Raw genomic sequence first — 18,772 nt, 5'->3', positions numbered from 1 at the left:
TTTAAAATTTTCATTCTAGTGTCCTTCGTTTGGGAGAAAAATGCAAAGGTACAATACAGCTTTTCCTTGCCGATATCTCTCTTTTGCAAAGAGATAGGCATTGGAAAATTCAGGGCTATAACGTGTAGATGAAGCACTAATAGGAGGCTTTAAAATTTTCAATCTAGTGTCCTTCGTTTGGGAGAAAAATGCAAAGGTACAATACAGCTTTTCCTTGCCAATATCTCTCTTTTGCAAAGAGCTAGGCATTGGAAAATTCAGGGCTATAACGTGTAGATGAAGCACTAACAGGAGGCTTTAAAATTTTCATTCTAGTGTCTTTCGTTTGGGAGAAAAATGCAAAGGTACAATACAGTTTTTCCTTGCCGATATCTCTCTTTTGCAAAGAGATAGGCATTGGAAAATTCAGGGCTATAACGTGTAGATGAAGCACTAACAGGAGGCTTTACAATTTTCATTCTAGTGTCTTTCGTTTGGGAGAAAAATGCAAAGGTACAATACAGCTTTTCCTTGCCGATATCTCTCTTTTGCAAAGAGATAGGCATTGGAAAATGCAGGGATATAACGTGTAGATGAAGCACTAACAGGAGGCTTTAAAATTTTCATTCTAGTGTCTTTCGTTTGGGAGAAAAATGCAAAGGTACAATACAGCATTTCCTTGCCGATATCTCTCTTTTGCAAAGAGATAGGCATTGGAAAATTCAGGACTATTACGTGTAGATGAAGCACTAAAAGGAGGCTTTAAAATTTTCATTCTAGTGTCTTTCGTTTGGGAGAAAAATGCAAAAGTACATTGCAGCTTTTCCTTGCCGATATCTCTCTTTTGCAAAGAGATAGGCATTGGAAAATGCAGGGCTATAACGTGTAGATGAAGCACTAATAGGAGGCTTTACAATTTTCAATCTAGTGTCCTTCGTTTGGGAGAAAAATGCAAAGGTACAATACAGCTTTTCCTTGCCAATATCTCTCTTTTGCAAAGAGCTAGGCATTGGAAAATGCAGGGCTATAACGTGTAGATGAAGCACTAACAGGAGGCTTTAAAATTTTCATTCTAGTGTCTTTCGTTTGGGAGAAAAATGCAAAGGTACAATACAGCATTTCCTTGACGATATCTCTCTTTTGCAAAGAGATAGGCATTGGAAAATTCAGGACTATTACGTGTAGATGAAGCACTAAAAGGAGGCTTTAAAATTTTCATTCTAGTGTCTTTCGTTTGGGAGAAAAATGCAAAAGTACATTGCAGCTTTTCCTTGCCGATATCTCTCTTTTGCAAAGAGATAGGCATTGGAAAATGCAGGGCTATAACGTGTAGATGAAGCACTAATAGGAGGCTTTAAAATTTTCAATCTAGTGTCCTTCGTTTGGGAGAAAAATGCAAAGGTACAATACAGCTTTTCCTTGCCAATATCTCTCTTTTGCAAAGAGCTAGGCATTGGAAAATGCAGGGCTATAACGTGTAGATGAAGCACTAACAGGAGGCTTTACAATTTTCATTCTAGTGTCTTTCGTTTGGGAGAAAAATGCAAAGGTACAATACAGCTTTTCCTTGCCGATATCTCTCTTTTGCAAAGAGATAGGCATTGGAAAATGCAGGGCTATAACGTGTAGATGAAGCACTAACAGGAGGCTTTAAAATTTTCATTCTAGTGTCTTTCGTTTGGGAGAAAAATGCAAAGGTACAATACAGCATTTCCTTGCCGATATCTCTCTTTTGCAAAGAGATAGGCATTGGAAAATTCAGGACTATTACGTGTAGATGAAGCACTAAAAGGAGGCTTTAAAATTTTCATTCTAGTGTCTTTCGTTTGGGAGAAAAATGCAAAAGTACAATGCAGCTTTTCCTTGCCGATATCTCTCTTTTGCAAAGAGCTAGGCATTGGAAAATTCAGGGCTATAACGTGTAGATGAAGCACTAACAGGAGGCTTTAAAATTTTCATTCTAGTGTCTTTCGTTTGGGAGAAAAATGCAAAGGTACAATACAGTTTTTCCTTGCCGATATCTCTCTTTTGCAAAGAGATAGGCATTGGAAAATTCAGGGCTATAACGTGTAGATGAAGCACTAACAGGAGGCTTTACAATTTTCATTCTAGTGTCTTTCGTTTGGGAGAAAAATGCAAAGGTACAATACAGCTTTTCCTTGCCGATATCTCTCTTTTGCAAAGAGATAGGCATTGGAAAATGCAGGGCTATAACGTGTAGATGAAGCACTAAAAGGAGGCTTTAAAATTTTCATTCTAGTGTCTTTCGTTTGGGAGAAAAATGCAAAAGTACAATGCAGCTTTTCCTTGCCGATATCTCTCTTTTGCAAAGAGATAGGCATTGGAAAATGCAGGGCTATAACGTGTAGATGAAGCACTAACAGGAGGCTTTAAAATTTTCATTCTAGTGTCTTTCGTTTGGGAGAAAAATGCAAAGGTACAATACAGCATTTCCTTGCCGATATCTCTCTTTTGCAAAGAGATAGGCATTGGAAAATTCAGGACTATTACGTGTAGATGAAGCACTAAAAGGAGGCTTTAAAATTTTCATTCTAGTGTCTTTCGTTTGGGAGAAAAATGCAAAGGTACAATGCAGCTTTTCCTTGCCGATATCTCTCTTTTGCAAAGAGATAGGCATTGGAAAATTCAGGGCTATAACGTGTAGATGAAGCACTAATAGGAGGCTTTAAAATTTTCATTCTAGTGTCTTTCGTTTGGGAGAAAAATGCAAAGGTACAATACAGTTTTTCCTTGCCGATATCTCTCTTTTGCAAAGAGATAGGCATTGGAAAATTCAGGGCTATAACGTGTAGATGAAGCACTAACAGGAGGCTTTACAATTTTCATTCTAGTGTCTTTCGTTTGGAGAAAAATGCAAAGGTACAATACAGTTTTTCCTTGCCGATATCTCTTTTTTGCAAAGAGATAGGCATTGGAAAATTCAGGGCTATAACGTGTAGATGAAGCACTAATAGGAGGCTTTAAAATTTTCAATCTAGTGTCCTTCGTTTGGGAGAAAAATGCAAAGGTACAATACAGCTTTTCCTTGCCAATATCTCTCTTTTGCAAAGAGCTAGGCATTGGAAAATTCAGGGCTATAACGTGTAGATGAAGCACTAACAGGAGGCTTTAAAATTTTCATTCTAGTGTCTTTCGTTTGGGAGAAAAATGCAAAGGTACAATACAGTTTTTCCTTGCCGATATCTCTCTTTTGCAAAGAGATAGGCATTGGAAAATTCAGGGCTATAACGTGTAGATGAAGCACTAACAGGAGGCTTTACAATTTTCATTCTAGTGTCTTTCGTTTGGGAGAAAAATGCAAAGGTACAATACAGCTTTTCCTTGCCGATATCTCTCTTTTGCAAAGAGATAGGCATTGGAAAATTCAGGGCTATAACGTGTAGATGAAGCACTAACAGGAGGCTTTAAAATTTTCATTCTAGTGTCCTTCGTTTGGGAGAAAAATGCAAAGGTACAATACAGCTTTTCCTTGCCGATATCTCTCTTTTGCAAAGAGCTAGGCATTGGAAAATTCAGGGCTATAACGTGTAGATGAAGCACTAACAGGAGGCTTTAAAATTTTCATTCTAGTGTCTTTCGTTTGGGAGAAAAATGCAAAGGTACAATACAGTTTTTCCTTGCCGATATCTCTCTTTTGCAAAGAGATAGGCATTGGAAAATTCAGGGCTATAACGTGTAGATGAAGCACTAACAGGAGGCTTTACAATTTTCATTCTAGTGTCTTTCGTTTGGGAGAAAAATGCAAAGGTACAATACAGCTTTTCCTTGCCGATATCTCTCTTTTGCAAAGAGATAGGCATTGGAAAATGCAGGGCTATAACGTGTAGATGAAGCACTAAAAGGAGGCTTTAAAATTTTCATTCTAGTGTCTTTCGTTTGGGAGAAAAATGCAAAAGTACAATGCAGCTTTTCCTTGCCGATATCTCTCTTTTGCAAAGAGATAGGCATTGGAAAATTCAGGGCTATAACGTGTAGATGAAGCACTAATAGGAGGCTTTAAAATTTTCAATCTAGTGTCCTTCGTTTGGGAGAAAAATGCAAAGGTACAATACAGCTTTTCCTTGCCAATATCTCTCTTTTGCAAAGAGCTAGGCATTGGAAAATTCAGGGCTATAACGTGTAGATGAAGCACTAACAGGAGGCTTTAAAATTTTCATTCTAGTGTCTTTCGTTTGGGAGAAAAATGCAAAGGTACAATACAGTTTTTCCTTGCCGATATCTCTCTTTTGCAAAGAGATAGGCATTGGAAAATTCAGGACTATTACGTGTAGATGAAGCACTAAAAGGAGGCTTTAAAATTTTCATTCTAGTGTCTTTCGTTTGGGAGAAAAATGCAAAAGTACAATGCAGCTTTTCCTTGCCGATATCTCTCTTTTGCAAAGAGATAGGCATTGGAAAATTCAGGGCTATAACGTGTAGATGAAGCACTAATAGGAGGCTTTAAAATTTTCAACCTAGTGTCCTTCGTTTGGGAGAAAAATGCAAAGGTACAATACAGCTTTTCCTTGCCAATATCTCTCTTTTGCAAAGAGCTAGGCATTGGAAAATGCAGGGCTATAACGTGTAGATGAAGCACTAACAGGAGGCTTTACAATTTTCATTCTAGTGTCTTTCGTTTGGGAGAAAAATGCAAAGGTACAATGCAGCTTTTCCTTGCCGATATCTCTCTTTTGCAAAGAGATAGGCATTGGAAAATACAGGGCTATAACGTGTAGATGAAGCACTAACAGGAGGCTTTAAAATTTTCATTCTAGTGTCTTTCGTTTGGGAGAAAAATGCAAAGGTACAATACAGCATTTCCTTGCCGATATCTCTCTTTTGCACAGAGATAGGCATTGGAAAATTCAGGGCTATAACGTGTAGATGAAGCACTAACAGGAGGCTTTAAAATTTTCATTCTAGTGTCTTTCGTTTGGGAGAAAAATGCAAAGGTACAATACAGCTATTCCTTGCCGATATCTCTCTTTTGCAAAGAGATAGGCATTGGAAAATTCAGGGCTATAACGTGTAGATGAAGCACTAACAGGAGGCTTTAAAATTCATCTGCTGCAGGCCTTCCCCCGGGAATGCTTGCACTAGTTGTTGCATTTGGTTTGTTGTTTGGGGGTGCTTCAGTATTAGGCAGCCTTCTGCCCTCCCATGTTCATCTGAAAATATGTGTTCTCCCTGCAGTTGTTGTCCCCAGATGAGAGTTCCCTTGTGCTGCCTCAGTTGAATCTCCTTTACTTGACAGATATGTGCCTGAGCAGCGGCCCTCCCCAGCCCTATCCCAAATTATACTTATTTTGCATAGGAGATACCATGGTCATGAAGATTGTTCTCCCAGGGTGAGGTTCATTCATTGTATTCTGGGTATGCTGACCCCTGTGATTTCCCCAAATGTGGGAAACTCGACTGCATTATTTGTGGTAGTGGGGGACTGTGTTTGTGCTTTCCTCTGGTCAGCTCTGGTAAAAGTCAGATTTATTTGTCTCAGATCTTCCTCTAGCCTTGTTCTTCTTTCGAGAGTTCCCTTGTGCTGCCTCAGTTGGATCTCTTTCACTTGACAGGGGGGTGCCCGAGCAGCGACCCTCCCCAGCTCTAGCCCAACTCCTACTTACCTGCCAGGTGAGATACTATGATCATAAAGGTGCTTCTCCCAGGGCAAGGCTCACCCATTGCACTCTGATTTCCCCAAATGTGGGAAGCTTGACTGCATAATTTGTGTTTCCCCTGGTCGGCTCTCGTATAATTCAGATCTCTTTGTCTCAGGTCTCTCTCCAGCCTAGTTTGCTGTCTGTTTCCACTTCTTTTTTCATGAGCCCCTCCCTTTTATACCCTTGTGCACTATCCTGACTTCTCCTCCTGTCTGCTTACTTTGTGCCTTCCAATGCACAATGCAAACTACAGGTAGTGCTGCAGGGCCCACACCCTTTTACTTGCCGTACAGAGCAGCTCTGGAGCTGTTACAGTGCCCAGCTGCTGCAAGAAATCAGCTTGAATGCTTCAGGGGCTGGGGCATAGCCAACATGAGCCCCACACCGAAGGAGGGTGGAGGTGTTTAATGCGAACTAGGGGTCATCCAAGCGCCGCAAAAGGCCGCCATGCCCTGCACGCCCCTTTTCTCTTTTCATATGCAGACGAGGGTTGAAGCCAACTTTGACCCACTGCTTGGATGACATCACCGTATGCAAATCCATCTGCTGCAGGCCTTCCCCCAGGAATGCTTGCACTAGTTGTTGCATTTGGTTTGTTGTTTGGGGGTGCTTCAGTATTAGGCAGCCTTCTGCCCTCCCATGTTCATCTGAAAATATGTGTTCTCCCTGCAGTTGTTGTCCCCAGATGAGAGTTCCCTTGTGCTGCCTCAGTTGAATCTCCTTTACTTGACAGAGATGTGCCTGAGCAGCGGCCCTCCTCAGCCCTATCCTAAATCATACTTATTTTGCATAGGAGATACCATGGTCATGAAGATTGTTCTCCGAGGGTGAGGTTCATTCATTGCATTCTGGGTATGCTGACCCCTGTGATTTTCCCAAATTTGGGGAAACTCGACTGCATTATTTGTGGTAGTGGGGGACTGTGTTTGTGCTTTCCTCTGGTCAGCTCTGGTAAAAGTCAGATTTCTTTGTCTCAGATCTTCCTCTAGCCTTGTTCTTCTTTCGAGAGTTTCCTTGTGCTGCCTCAGTTGGATCTCCTTCACTTGACAGGGGGGTGCCCGAGCAGCGACCCTCCCAAGCTCTAGCCCAACTCCTACTTACCTGCCAGGTGAGATACTATAATCAGGAAGGTGCTTCTCCCAGGGCAAGGCTCACCCATTGCACTCTGGGTGTGCTGCTCCTGCGATTTCCCCAAATGTGGGAAACTTGACTGCATAATTTGTGTTTCCCCTGGTCGGCTCTCGTATAATTCAGATCTCTTTGTCTCAGGTCTCTCTCCAGCCTAGTTTGCTGTCTGTTTCAACTTCTCTTTTCTTGAGCCGCTCCCTTCTATGCCCTTGCGCACTATCCTGACTTCTCCCGTCTGCTTACTTTGTGCCTTCCAATGCACAATGCAAACTACAGGTAGTGCTGCAGGGCCCACACCCTTTTACTTGCCGTTCAGAGCAGCTCTGGAGCTGTTACAGTGCCCAGCTGCTGCAATAAATCAGCTTGAATGCTTCAGGGGATGGGGCATGGCAAACATGAGCCCCACACCAAAGGAGGGTGGGGGTGTTTAATGCGAACTAGGGGTCATCCAAGCACCGCAAAAGGCCGCCATGCCCTGCACGCCCCTTTTCTCTTTTCATATGCAGATGAGGGTTGAAGCCAACTTTGACCCACTGCTTGGATGACATCACCGTATGCAAATCCGTCTTCTGCAGAACTTCCCCCAGGAATGCTTGCACTAGTTGTTGCATTTGGTTTGTTGTTTGGGGGTGCTTCAGTATTAGGCAGCCTTCTGCCCTCCCATGTTCATCTGAAAATATGTGTTCTCCCTGCAGTTGTTGTCCCCAGATGAGAGTTCCCTTGTGCTGCCTCAGTTGAATCTCCTTTACTTGACAGAGATGTGCATGAGCAGCGGCCCTCCCCAGCCCTATCCCAAATCATACTTATTTTGCATAGGAGATACCATGGTCATGAAGATTACTCTCCCAGGGTGAGGTTCATTCATTGCATTCTGGGTATGCTGACCCCTGTGATTTCCCCAAATGTGGGAAACGCGACTGCTTTATTTGTTGGTAGTGGGGGACTGTGTTTGTGTTTTCCTCTGGTCAGCTCTGGTAAAAGTCAAATTTCTTTGTTTCAGATCTTCCTCTAGCCTTGTTCTTCTTTCGAGAGTTTCCTTGTGCTGCCTCAGTTGGATCTCCTTCACTTGACAGGGGGGTGCCCGAGCAGCGACCCTCCCCAGCTCTAGCCCAACTCCTACTTACCTGCCAGGTGAGATACTATGATCATGAAGGTGCTTCTCCCAGGGCAAGGCTCACCCATTGCACTCTGGGTGTGCTGCCCCTGCGATTTCCCCAAATGTGGGAAACTTGACTGCATAATTTGTGTTTCCCCTGGTCAGGTCTCGTATAATTCAGATCTCTTTGTCTCAGGTCTCTCTCCAGCCTAGTTTGCTGTCTGTTTCAACTTCTCTTTTCTTGAGCCGCTCCCTTTTATACCCTTGTGCACTATCCTGACTTCTCCTCCTGTCTGCTTACTTTGTGCCTTCCAATGCGCAATGCAAACTACAGGTAGTGCTGCAGGGCCCACACCCTTTTACTTGCCTTACTGAACAGCTCTGGAGCTGTTACAGTGCCAAGCTGCTGCAAGAAATCAGCTTGAATGCTTCAGGGGATGGGGCATGGCCAACATGAGCCCCACACCGAAGGAGGGTGGAGGTGTTTAATGCGAACTAAGGGTCATCCAAGCGCCGCAAAAGGCCGCCATGCCCTGCATACCCCTTTTCTCTTTTCATATGCAGATGAGGGTTCCAGCCAACTTTGGCCCACTGCTTGGATGACATCACCGTATGCAATTCCGTCTTCTGCAGAACTTCCCCCAGGAATGCTTGTACTAGTTGTTGCATTTGGTTTGTTGTTTGGGGGTGCTTCAGTATTAGGCAGCCTTCTGCCCTCCCATGTTCATCTGAAAATATGTGTTCTCCCTGCAGTTGTTGTCCCCAGATGAGAGTTTCCTTGTGCTGCCTCAGTTGAATCTCCTTTACTTGACAGAGATGTGCATGAGCAGCGGCCCTCCCCAGCCCTATCCCAAATCATACTTATTTTGCATAGGAGATACCATGGTCATGAAGATTGTTCTCCCAGGGTGAGGTTCATTCATTGCATTTTGGGTATGCTGACCCCTGTGATTTCCCCAAATGTGGGAAACTCGACTGCATTATTTGTGGTAGTGGGGGACTGTGTTTGTGCTTTCCTCTGGTCAGCTCTGGAAAAAGTCAGATTTCTTTGTCTCAGATCTTCCTCTAGCCTTGTTCTTCTTTCGAGAGTTCCCTTGTGCTGCCTCAGTTGGATCTCTTTCACTTGACAGGGGGGTGCCCGAACAGCGACTTTCCCCAGCTCTAGCCCAACTCCTACTTACCTGCCAGGTGAGATACTATGATCATGAAGGTGCTTCTCCCAGGGCAAGGCTCACCCATTGCACTCTGAGTGTGCTGCCCCTGCGATTTCCCCAAATGTGGGAAACTTGACTGCATAATTTGTGTTTCCCCTGGTCGGCTCTCGTATAATTCAGATCTCTTTGTCTCAGGTCTCTCTCCAGCCTAGTTTGCTGTCTGTTTCCACTTCTCTTTTCTTCAGCCGCTCCCTTCTATACCCTTGTGCACTATCCTGACTTCTCCTCCCGTCTGCTTACTTTGTGCCTTCCAATGCACAATGCACACTACATGTAGTGCTGCAGGGCCCACACCCTTTTACTTGCCTTACAGAGCAGCTCTGGAGCTGTTACAGTGCCCAGCTGCTGCAAGAAATCAGCTTGAATGCTTCAGGGGATGGGGCATGGCCAACATGAGCCCCACACCAAAGGAGGGTGGAGGTGTTTAATGCGAACTAGGGGTCATCCAAGCACCGCAAAAGGCCGCCATGCCCTGCACGCCCCTTTTCTCTTTTCATATGCAGATGAGGGTTGAAGCCAACTTTGACCCACTGCTTGGATGACATCACCGTATGCAAATCCGTCTTCTGCAGAACTTCCCCCAGGAATGCTTGCACTAGTTGTTGCATTTGGTTTGTTGTTTGGGGGTGCTTCAGTATTAGGCAGCCTTTTGCCCTCCCATGTTCATCTGAAAATATGTGTTCTCCCTGCAGTTGTTGTCCCAAGATGAGAGTTCCCTTGTGCTGCCTCAGTTGAATCTCCTTTACTTGACAGAGATGTGCATGAGCAGCGGCCCTCCCCAGCCCTATTCCAAATCATACTTATTTTGCATAGGAGATACCATGGTCATGAAGATTTTTCTCCCAGGGTGAGGTTCATTCATTGCATTTTGGGTATGCTGACCCCTGTGATTTCCCCAAATGTGGGAAACTTGACTGCATTATTTGTGGTAGTGGGAGACTGTGTTTGTGCTTTCCTCTGGTCAGCTCTGGTAAAAGTCAGATTTCTTTGTCTCAGATTTTCCTTTAGCCTTGTTCTTCTTTCGAGAGTTCCCTTGTGCTGCCTCAGTTGGATCTCCTTCACTTTACAGGGGGGTACCCGAGCAGCGACCCTCCCCAGCTCTAGCCCAACTCCTACTTACCTGCCAGGTGAGATACTATGATCATGAAGGTGCTTCTCCCAGGGCAAGGCTCACCCATTGTACTCTGGGTGTGCTGCTCCTGCGATTTCCCCAAATGTGGGAAACTTGACTGCATAATTTGTGTTTCCCCTGGTCGGCTCTCGTATAATTCAGATCTCTTTGTCTCAGGTCTCTCTCCAGCCTAGTTTGCTGTCTGTTTCCACTTCTCTTTTCTTCAGCCGCTCCCTTCTATACCCTTGTGCACTATCCTGACTTCTCCTCCCGTCTGCTTACTTTGTGCCTTCCAATGCACAATGCAAACTACAGGTAGTGCTGCAGGGCCCACACCCTTTTACTTGCCTTACAGAGCAGCTCTGGAGCTGTTACAGTGCCCAGCTGCTGCAAGAAATCAGCTTGAATGCTTCAGGGGCTGGGGCATAGCCAACATGAGCCCCACACCGAAGGAGGGTGGAGGTGTTTAATGCAAACTAGGGGTCAGACAAGCGCCGCAAAAGGCCACCATGCCCTGCACGCCCCTTTTCTGTTTTCATATGCAGACGAGGGTTGAAGCCAACTTTGACCCACTGCTTGGATGACATCACCATATGCAAATCCATCTGCGGCAGGCCTTCCCCCAGGAATGCTTGCACTAGTTGTTGCATTTGGTTTGTTGTTTGGAGGTGCTTCAGTATTAGGCAGCCTTCTGCCCTCCCATGTTCATCTGAAAATATGTGTTCTCCCTGCAGTTGTTGTCCCAAGATGAGAGTTCCCTTGTGCTGCCTCAGTTGAATCTCCTTTACTTGACAGAGATGTGCATGAGCAGCGGCCCTCCCCAGCCCTATTCCAAATCATACTTATTTTGCATAGGAGATCCCATGGTCATGAAGATTTTTCTCCCAGGGTGAGGTTCATTCATTGCATTTTGGGTATGCTGACCCCTGTGATTTCCCCAAATGTGGGAAACTTGACTGCATTATTTGTGGTAGTGGGAGACTGTGTTTGTGCTTTCCTCTGGTCAGCTCTGGTAAAAGTCAGATTTCTTTGTCTCAGATTTTCCTTTAGCCTTGTTCTTCTTTCGAGAGTTCCCTTGTGCTGCCTCAGTTGGATCTCCTTCACTTTACAGGGGGGTACCCGAGCAGCGACCCTCCCCAGCTCTAGCCCAACTCCTACTTACCTGCCAGGTGAGATACTATGATCATGAAGGTGCTTCTCCCAGGGCAAGGCTCACCCATTGTACTCTGGGTGTGCTGCTCCTGCGATTTCCCCAAATGTGGGAAACTTGACTGCATAATTTGTGTTTCCCCTGGTCGGCTCTCGTATAATTCAGATCTCTTTGTCTCAGGTCTCTCTCCAGCCTAGTTTGCTGTCTGTTTCCACTTCTCTTTTCTTCAGCCGCTCCCTTCTATACCCTTGTGCACTATCCTGACTTCTCCTCCCGTCTGCTTACTTTGTGCCTTCCAATGCACAATGCAAACTACAGGTAGTGCTGCAGGGCCCACACCCTTTGACTTGCCTTACAGAGCAGCTCTGGAGCTGTTACAGTGCCCAGCTGCTGCAAGAAATCAGCTTGAATGCTTCAGGGGATGGGGCATGGCCAACATGAGCCCCACACCAAAGGAAGGTGGAGGTGTTTAATGCGAACTAGGGGTCATCCAAGCACCGCAAAAAGCCGCCATGCCCTGCACGCCCCTTTTCTCTTTTCATATGCAGATGAGGGTTGAAGCCAACTTTGACCCACTGCTTGGATGACATCACCGTATGCAAATCCGTCTTCTGCAGAACTTCCCCCAGGAATGCTTGCACTAGTTGTTGCATTTGGTTTGTTGTTTGGGGGTGCTTCAGTATTAGGCAGCCTTCTGCCCTCCCATGTTCATCTGAAAAGATGTGGTCTCCCTGCAGTTGTTGTCCCCAGATGAGAGTTCCCTTGTGCTGCCTCAGTTGAATCTCCTTAACTTGACAGAGATGTGCCTGAGCAGCGGCCCACCCCAGCTCTATCCCAAATCATACTTATTTTGCATAGGACATATCATGGTCATGAAGATTATTCTCCCAGGGTGAGGTTCATTCATTGCATTCTGGGTATGCTGACCCCTGTGATTTCCCCAAATGTGGGAAACTCGACTGCTTTATTTGTGGTAGTGGGGGACTGTGTTTGTGTTTTCCTCTGGTCAGCTCTGGTAAAAGTCAGATTTCTTTGTTTCAGATCTTCCTCTAGCCCTGTTCTTCTTTTGAGAGTTCCCTTGTGCTGCCTCAGTTGGATCTCCTTCACTTGACAGGGGGGTGCCCGAGCAGAGACCCTCCCCAGCTCTAGCCCAACTCCTACTTACCTGCCAGGTGAGATACTATGATCATGATGGTGCTTCTCCCAGGGCAAGGCTCACCCATTGCACTCTGGGTGTGCTGCCCCTGCGATTTCCCCAAATGTGGGAAACTTGACTGCATAATTTGTGTTTCCCCTGGTCGGCTCTCGTATAATTCAGATCTCTTTGTCTCAGGTCTCTCTCCAGCCTAGTTTGCTGTCTGTTTCCACTTCTCTTTTCTTCAGCCGCTCCCTTCTATAACCTTGTGCACTATCCTGACTTCTCCTCCCGTCTGCTTACTTTGTGCCTTCCAATGCACAATGCAAACTACAGGTAGTGCTGCAGGGCCCACACCCTTTTACTTGCCTTACAGAGCAGCTCTGGAGCTGTTACAGTGCCCAGCTGCTGCAAGAAATCTGCTTGAATGCTTCAGGGGATGGGGCATGGCCAACATGAGCCCCACACCAAAAGAGGGTGGAGGTGTTTAATGCGAACTAGGGGTCATCCAAGCACCGCAAAAGGCCGCCATGCCCTGCACGCCCCTTTTCTCTTTTCATATGCAGACGAGGGTTGAAGCCAACTTTGACCCACTGCTTGGATGACATCACCATATGCAAATCCATCTGCGGCAGGCCTTCCCCCAGGAATGCTTGCACTAGTTGTTGCATTTGGTTTGTTGTTTGGGGGTGCTTCAGTATTAGGCAGCCTTCTGCCCTCCCATGTTCATCTGAAAATATATGTTCTCCCTGCAGTTGTTGTCCCCAGATGAGAGTTCCCTTGTGTTGCCTCAGTTAAATCTCCTTTACTTGACAGAGATGTGCATGAGCAGCGGCCCTCCCCAGCCCTATTCCAAATCATACTTATTTTGCATAGGAGATACCATGGTCATGAAGATTTTTCTCCCAGGGTGAGGTTTATTCATTGCATTTTGGGTATGCTGACCCCTGTGATTTCCCCAAATGTGGGAAACTTGACTGCATTATTTGTGGTAGTGGGAGGCTGTGTTTGTGATTTCTTCTGGTCAGCTCTGGTAAAAGTCAGATTTCTTTGTCTCAGATTTTCCTTTAGCCTTGTTCTTCTTTCGAGAGTTCCCTTGTGCTGCCTCAGTTGGATCTCCTTCACTTTACAGGGGGGTACCCGAGCAGCGACCCTCCCCAGCTCTAGCCCAACTCCTACTTACCTGCCAGGTGAGATACTATGATCATGAAGGTGCTTCTCCCAGGGCAAGGCTCACCCATTGTACTCTGGGTGTGCTGCTCCTGCGATTTCCCCAAATGTGGGAAACTTGACTGCATAATTTGTGTTTCCCCTGGTCGGCTCTCGTATAATTCAGATCTCTTTGTCTCAGGTCTCTCTCCAGCCTAGTTTGCTGTCTGTTTCCACTTCTCTTTTCTTCAGCCGCTCCCTTCTATACCCTTGTGCACTATCCTGACTTCTCCCGTCTGCTTACTTTGTGCCTTCCAATGCACAATGCAAACTACAGGTAGTGCTGCAGGGCCCACACCCTTTTACTTGCCTTACAGAGCAGCTCTGGAGCTGTTACAGTGGCCAGCTGCTGCAAGAAATCAGCTTGAATGCTTCAGGGGCTGGGGCATAGCCAACATGAGCCCCACACCGAAGGAGGGTGGAGGTGTTTAATGCAAACTAGGGGTCAGTCAAGCGCCGCAAAAGGCCACCATGCCCTGCACGCCCCTTTTCTGTTTTTATATGCAGACGAGGGTTGAAGCCACCTTTGACCCACTGCTTGGATGACATCACCATATGCAAATCCATCTGCGGCAGGCCTTCCCCCAGGAATGCTTGCACTAGTTGTTGCATTTGGTTTGTTGTTTGGGGGTGCTTCAGTATTAGGCAGCCTTCTGCTCCACCCTCCTTTGGTGTGGGGCTCATGTTGGCCATGTCCCATCCCCTGAAGCATTCAAGCAGATTTCTTGCAGCAGCTGGGCACTGTAACAGCTCCAGAGACGCTCTGTAAGGCAAGTAAAAGGGTGTGGGCCCTGCAGCACTACCTGTAGTTTGCATTGTGCATTGGAAGGCACAAAGTAAGCAGACGGGAGGAGAAGTCAGGATAGTGCACAAGGGTATAGAAGGGAGCGGCTGAAGAAAAGAGAAGTGGAAACAGACAGCAAACTAGGCTGGAGAGAGATCTGAGACAAAGAGATCTGAATTATACGAGAGCCGACCAGGGGAAACACAAATTATGCAGTCAAGTTTCCCACATTTGGGGAAATCGCAGGGGCAGCACACCCAGAGTGCAATGGGTGAGCCTTGCCCTGGGAGAAGCACCTTCATGATCATAGTATCTCACCTGGCAGGTAAGTAGGAGTTGGGCTAGAGCTAGGGAGGGTCGCTGCTCGGGCACCCCCCTGTTAAGTGAAGGAGATCCAACTGAGGCAGCACAAGGGAACTCTCGAAAGAAGAACAAGGCTAAAGGAAAATCTGAAACAAAGAAATCTGACTTTTACCAGAGCTGACCAGAAGAAATCACAAACACAGCCTCCCACTACCACAAATAATGCAGTCGAGTTTCCCACATTTGGGGAAATCACAGGGGTCAGCATACCCAAAATGCAATGAATGAACCTCACCCTGGGAGAAAAATCTTCATGACCATGGTATCTCCTATGCAAAATAAGTATGATTTGGAAGAGGGCTGGGGAGGGCCGCTGCTCATGCACATCTCTGTCAAGTAAAGGAGATTCAACTGAGGCAGCACAAGGGAACTCTCATCTTGGGACAACAACTGCAGGGAGAACATATATTTTCAGATGAACATGGGAGGGCAGAAGGCTGCCTAATACTGAAGCACCCCCAAACAACAAACCAAATGCAACAACTAGTGCAAGCATTCCTGGGGGAAGGCCTGCCGCAGATGGATTTGCATATGGTGATGTCATCCAAGCAGTTGGTCAAAGTTGGCTTCAACCCTCGTCTGCATATGAAAAGAGAAAAGGGGCGTGCAGGGCAAGGTGGCCTTTTGCGGCGCTTGGCTGACCCCTAGTTTGCATTAAACACCTTCACCCTCCTTTGGTGTGGGGCTCATGTTGGCTATGCCCCAGCCCCTGAAGCATTCAAGCTGAATTCTTGCAGCAGCTGGGCACTGTAACAGCTCCAGAGCTGCTCTGTAAGGCAAGTAAAAGGGTGTGGGCCCTGCAGCACTACCTGTAGTTCGCATTGTGCGTTGGAAGGCACAAAGTAAGCAGACAGGAGGAGAAGTCAGGATAGTGCGCAAGGGCATAGAAGGGAGCGGCTCAAGAAAAGAGAAGTGGAAACAGACAGCAAACTAGGCTGGAGAGAGACCTGAGACAAAGAGATCTGAATTATACGAGAGCCGACCAGGGGAAACACAAATTATGCAGTCAAGTTTCCCACATTTGGGGAAATCGCAGGGGCAGCACACTCAGAGTGCAATGGGTGAGCCTTGCCCTGGGAGAAGCACCTTCATGATCATAGTATCTCACCTGGCAGGTAAGTAGGAGTTGGGCTAGAGCTGGGGAGGGTCGCTGCTCGGGTACCCCCCTGTAAAGTGAAGGAGATCCAACTGAGGCAGCACAAGGGAACTCTCGAAAGAAGAACAAGGCTAGAGGAAAATCTGAGACAAAGAAATCTGACTTTTACCAGAGCTGACCAGAGGAAAGCACAAACACAGTCCCCCACTACCACAAATAATGCAGTCAAGTTTCCCACATTTGGGGAAATCACAGAGGTCAGCATACCCAAAATGCAATGAATGAACCTCACCCTGGGAGAACAATCTTCATGACCATGGTATCTCCTATGCAAAATAAGTATGATTTGGAATAGGGCTGGGAAGGGCCGCTGCTCATGCACATCTCTGTCAAGTAAAGGAGATTCAACTGAGGCAGCACAAGGGAACTCTCATCTGGGGACAACAACTGCAGGGAGAACACATATTTTCAGATGAACATGGGAGGGCAGAAGGCTGCCTAATACTGAAGCACCCCCAAACAACAAACCAAATGCAACAACTAGTGCAAGCATTCCTGGGGGAAGTTCTGCAGAAGATGGATTTGCATACGGTGATGTCATCCAAGCAGTGGGTCAAAGTTGGCTTCAACCCTCATCTGCATATGAAAAGAGAAAAGGGGCGTGCAGGGCATGGCGGCCTTTTGCGGTGCTTGGATGACCCCTAGTTCGCATTAAACACCTCCACCCTCCTTCGGTGTGGGCCTCATGTTGGCTATGCCCCAGCCCCTGAAGCATTCAAGCTGATTTCTTGCAGCAGCTGGGCACTGTAACAGCTCCAGAGCTGCTCTGTAAGGCAAGTAAAAGGGTGTGGGCCCTGCAGCACTACCTGTAGTTTGCATTGTGCATTGGAAGGCACAAAGTAAGCAGATGGGAGGAGAAGTCAGGATAGTGCACAAGGGTATAGAAGGGAGCGGCTGAAGAAAAGAGAAGTGGAAACAGACAGCAAACTAGGCTGGAGAGAGACCTGAGACAAAGAGATCTGAATTATACGTGAGCCGACCAGGGGAAACACAAATTATGCAGTCAAGATTCCCACATTTGGGGAAATCGCAGGAGCATCACACCCAGAGTACAATGGGTGAGCCTTGCCCTGGGAGAAGCACCTTCATGATCATAGTATCTCACCTGGCAGGTAAGTAGGAGTTGGGCTAGAGCTGGGGAGGGTCGCTGCTCGGGTACCCCCCTGTAAAGTGAAGGAGATCCAACTGAGGCAGCACAAGGGAACTCTCGAAAGAAGAACAAGGCTAAAGGAAAATCTGAGACAAAGAAATCTGACTTTTACCAGAGCTGACCAGAGGAAAGCACAAACACAGTCTCCCACTACCACAAATAATGCAGTCAAGTTTCCGACATTTGGGGAAATCACAGGGGTCAGCATACCCAAAATGCAATGAATGAACCTCACCCTGGGAGAAAAATCTTCATGACCATGGTATCTCCTATGCAAAATAAGTATGATTTGGAATAGGGCTGGGGAGGGCCGCTGCTCATGCACATCTCTGTCAAGTAAAGGAGATTCAACTGAGGCAGCACAAGGGAACTCTCATCTTGGGACAACAACTGCAGGGAGAACATATATTTTCAGATGAACATGGGAGGGCAGAAGGCTGCCTAATACTGAAGCACCCCCAAACAACAAACCAAATGCAACAACTAGTGCAAGCATTCCTGGGGGAAGGCCTGCCGCAGATGGATTTGCATATGGTGATGTCATCCAAGCAGTGGGTCAAAGTTGGCTTCAACCCTCGTCTGCATATGAAAAGAGAAAAGGGGCGTGCAGGGCATGGTGGCCTTTTGCGGCGCTTGGCTGACCCCTAGTTTGCATTAAACACCTCCACCCTCCTTTGGTGTGGGGCTCATGTTGGCTATGCCCCAGCCCCTGAAGCATTCAAGCTGATTTCTTGCAGCAGCTGGGCACTGTAACAGCTCCAGAGCTGCTCTGTAAGGCAAGTAAAAGGGTGTGGGCCCTGCAGCACTACCTGTAGTTCGCATTGTGCATTGGAAGGCACAAAGTAAGCAGACGGGAGGAGAAGTCAGGATAGTGCACAAGGGTATAGAAGGGAGCGGCTGAAGAAAAGAGAAGTGGAAACAGACAGCAAACTAGGCTGGAGAGAGACCTGAGACAAAGAGATCTGAATTATACGAGAGCCGACCAGGGGAAACACAAATTATGCAGTCAAGTTTCCCACATTTGGGGAAATCGCAGGGGCAGCACACCCAGAGTGCAATGGGTGAGCCTTGCCCTGGGAGAAGCACCTTCATGATCATAGTATCTCACCTGGCAGGTAAGTAGGAGTTGGGCTAGAGCTGGGGAGGGTCGCTGCTCGGGTTCCCCCCTGTGAAGTGAAGGAGATCCAACTGAGGCAGCACCAGGGAACTCTCGAAAGAAGAACAAGGCTAGAGGAAGATCTGAGACAAAGAAATCTGACTTTTACCAGAGCTGACCAGAGGAAAGCACAAACACAGTCCCCCACTACCACAAATAATGCAGTCGAGTTTCCCACATTTGGGAAAATCACAGGGGTCAGCATACCCAGAATGCAATGAATGAACCTCACCCTGGGAGAACAATCTTCATGACCATGGTATCTCCTATGCAAAATAAGTATGATTTGGGATAGGGCTGGTGAGGGCCGCTGCTCAGGCACATCTCTGTCAAGCAAAGGAGATTCAACTGAGGCAGCACAAGGGAACTCTCATCTGGGGACAACAACTGCAGGGAGACCACATCTTTTCAGATGAACATGGGAGGGCGGAAGGCTGCCTAATACTGAAGCACCATCAAATATCAAACCATATGCAACAACTAG

General features: G+C 46.6%; 22 non-coding genes and 1 pseudogene across 22 annotated transcripts; 15 read left to right on the top strand and 8 right to left on the bottom strand.

Moving 5' to 3' along the window:
* Positions 1-5,276: 5,276 nt before the first annotated feature.
* Positions 5,277-5,440, top strand: LOC135011691 (U1 spliceosomal RNA). The gene has a single exon (XR_010210739.1). It is a non-coding gene; the product is annotated as a U1 spliceosomal RNA (small nuclear RNA).
* Positions 5,441-6,412: 972 nt separating this feature from the next.
* Positions 6,413-6,577, top strand: LOC135011716 (U1 spliceosomal RNA). The gene has a single exon (XR_010210763.1). It is a non-coding gene; the product is annotated as a U1 spliceosomal RNA (small nuclear RNA).
* Positions 6,578-6,729: 152 nt separating this feature from the next.
* Positions 6,730-6,892, top strand: LOC135011927 (U1 spliceosomal RNA). Its single transcript, XR_010210962.1, has one exon. It is a non-coding gene; the product is annotated as a U1 spliceosomal RNA (small nuclear RNA).
* Positions 6,893-7,563: 671 nt separating this feature from the next.
* LOC135011880 (U1 spliceosomal RNA) lies at positions 7,564-7,728 on the top strand. The gene has a single exon (XR_010210919.1). It is a non-coding gene; the product is annotated as a U1 spliceosomal RNA (small nuclear RNA).
* Positions 7,729-7,880: 152 nt separating this feature from the next.
* LOC135011866 (U1 spliceosomal RNA) lies at positions 7,881-8,043 on the top strand. The gene has a single exon (XR_010210906.1). It is a non-coding gene; the product is annotated as a U1 spliceosomal RNA (small nuclear RNA).
* Positions 8,044-8,717: 674 nt separating this feature from the next.
* Positions 8,718-8,881, top strand: LOC135011772 (U1 spliceosomal RNA). Its single transcript, XR_010210818.1, has one exon. It is a non-coding gene; the product is annotated as a U1 spliceosomal RNA (small nuclear RNA).
* A 152-nt stretch (positions 8,882-9,033) lies between these two features.
* Positions 9,034-9,196, top strand: LOC135011935 (U1 spliceosomal RNA). Its single transcript, XR_010210970.1, has one exon. It is a non-coding gene; the product is annotated as a U1 spliceosomal RNA (small nuclear RNA).
* A 674-nt stretch (positions 9,197-9,870) lies between these two features.
* On the top strand, positions 9,871-10,034 carry LOC135011779 (U1 spliceosomal RNA). The gene has a single exon (XR_010210824.1). It is a non-coding gene; the product is annotated as a U1 spliceosomal RNA (small nuclear RNA).
* Positions 10,035-10,186: 152 nt separating this feature from the next.
* Positions 10,187-10,349, top strand: LOC135011905 (U1 spliceosomal RNA). The gene has a single exon (XR_010210940.1). It is a non-coding gene; the product is annotated as a U1 spliceosomal RNA (small nuclear RNA).
* A 674-nt stretch (positions 10,350-11,023) lies between these two features.
* On the top strand, positions 11,024-11,187 carry LOC135011803 (U1 spliceosomal RNA). Its single transcript, XR_010210846.1, has one exon. It is a non-coding gene; the product is annotated as a U1 spliceosomal RNA (small nuclear RNA).
* Positions 11,188-11,339: 152 nt separating this feature from the next.
* On the top strand, positions 11,340-11,502 carry LOC135011904 (U1 spliceosomal RNA). The gene has a single exon (XR_010210939.1). It is a non-coding gene; the product is annotated as a U1 spliceosomal RNA (small nuclear RNA).
* Positions 11,503-12,176: 674 nt separating this feature from the next.
* LOC135011770 (U1 spliceosomal RNA) lies at positions 12,177-12,340 on the top strand. Its single transcript, XR_010210816.1, has one exon. It is a non-coding gene; the product is annotated as a U1 spliceosomal RNA (small nuclear RNA).
* Positions 12,341-12,492: 152 nt separating this feature from the next.
* Positions 12,493-12,655, top strand: LOC135011889 (U1 spliceosomal RNA). The gene has a single exon (XR_010210928.1). It is a non-coding gene; the product is annotated as a U1 spliceosomal RNA (small nuclear RNA).
* A 674-nt stretch (positions 12,656-13,329) lies between these two features.
* Positions 13,330-13,493, top strand: LOC135011785 (U1 spliceosomal RNA). The gene has a single exon (XR_010210830.1). It is a non-coding gene; the product is annotated as a U1 spliceosomal RNA (small nuclear RNA).
* A 152-nt stretch (positions 13,494-13,645) lies between these two features.
* On the top strand, positions 13,646-13,808 carry LOC135011903 (U1 spliceosomal RNA). Its single transcript, XR_010210938.1, has one exon. It is a non-coding gene; the product is annotated as a U1 spliceosomal RNA (small nuclear RNA).
* An 825-nt stretch (positions 13,809-14,633) lies between these two features.
* On the bottom strand, positions 14,634-14,796 carry LOC135011860 (U1 spliceosomal RNA). The gene has a single exon (XR_010210900.1). It is a non-coding gene; the product is annotated as a U1 spliceosomal RNA (small nuclear RNA).
* A 152-nt stretch (positions 14,797-14,948) lies between these two features.
* Positions 14,949-15,112, bottom strand: LOC135011788 (U1 spliceosomal RNA). The gene has a single exon (XR_010210833.1). It is a non-coding gene; the product is annotated as a U1 spliceosomal RNA (small nuclear RNA).
* Positions 15,113-15,786: 674 nt separating this feature from the next.
* On the bottom strand, positions 15,787-15,949 carry LOC135011934 (U1 spliceosomal RNA). The gene has a single exon (XR_010210969.1). It is a non-coding gene; the product is annotated as a U1 spliceosomal RNA (small nuclear RNA).
* A 152-nt stretch (positions 15,950-16,101) lies between these two features.
* On the bottom strand, positions 16,102-16,265 carry LOC135011733 (U1 spliceosomal RNA). The gene has a single exon (XR_010210779.1). It is a non-coding gene; the product is annotated as a U1 spliceosomal RNA (small nuclear RNA).
* A 685-nt stretch (positions 16,266-16,950) lies between these two features.
* On the bottom strand, positions 16,951-17,102 carry LOC135012001 (U1 spliceosomal RNA; annotated as a pseudogene).
* Positions 17,103-17,254: 152 nt separating this feature from the next.
* On the bottom strand, positions 17,255-17,418 carry LOC135011812 (U1 spliceosomal RNA). The gene has a single exon (XR_010210855.1). It is a non-coding gene; the product is annotated as a U1 spliceosomal RNA (small nuclear RNA).
* A 674-nt stretch (positions 17,419-18,092) lies between these two features.
* LOC135011859 (U1 spliceosomal RNA) lies at positions 18,093-18,255 on the bottom strand. Its single transcript, XR_010210899.1, has one exon. It is a non-coding gene; the product is annotated as a U1 spliceosomal RNA (small nuclear RNA).
* A 152-nt stretch (positions 18,256-18,407) lies between these two features.
* On the bottom strand, positions 18,408-18,571 carry LOC135011987 (U1 spliceosomal RNA). The gene has a single exon (XR_010211010.1). It is a non-coding gene; the product is annotated as a U1 spliceosomal RNA (small nuclear RNA).
* Positions 18,572-18,772: the final 201 nt, after the last annotated feature.

This window comes from Pseudophryne corroboree, unplaced genomic scaffold (assembly GCF_028390025.1).
Source record: "Pseudophryne corroboree isolate aPseCor3 unplaced genomic scaffold, aPseCor3.hap2 scaffold_251, whole genome shotgun sequence".
Lineage (NCBI taxonomy): Eukaryota > Metazoa > Chordata > Amphibia > Anura > Myobatrachidae > Pseudophryne > Pseudophryne corroboree.
Note: the sequence above shows the minus strand (reverse complement) of the source record. Positions and strands in the feature narration are given on the sequence as shown.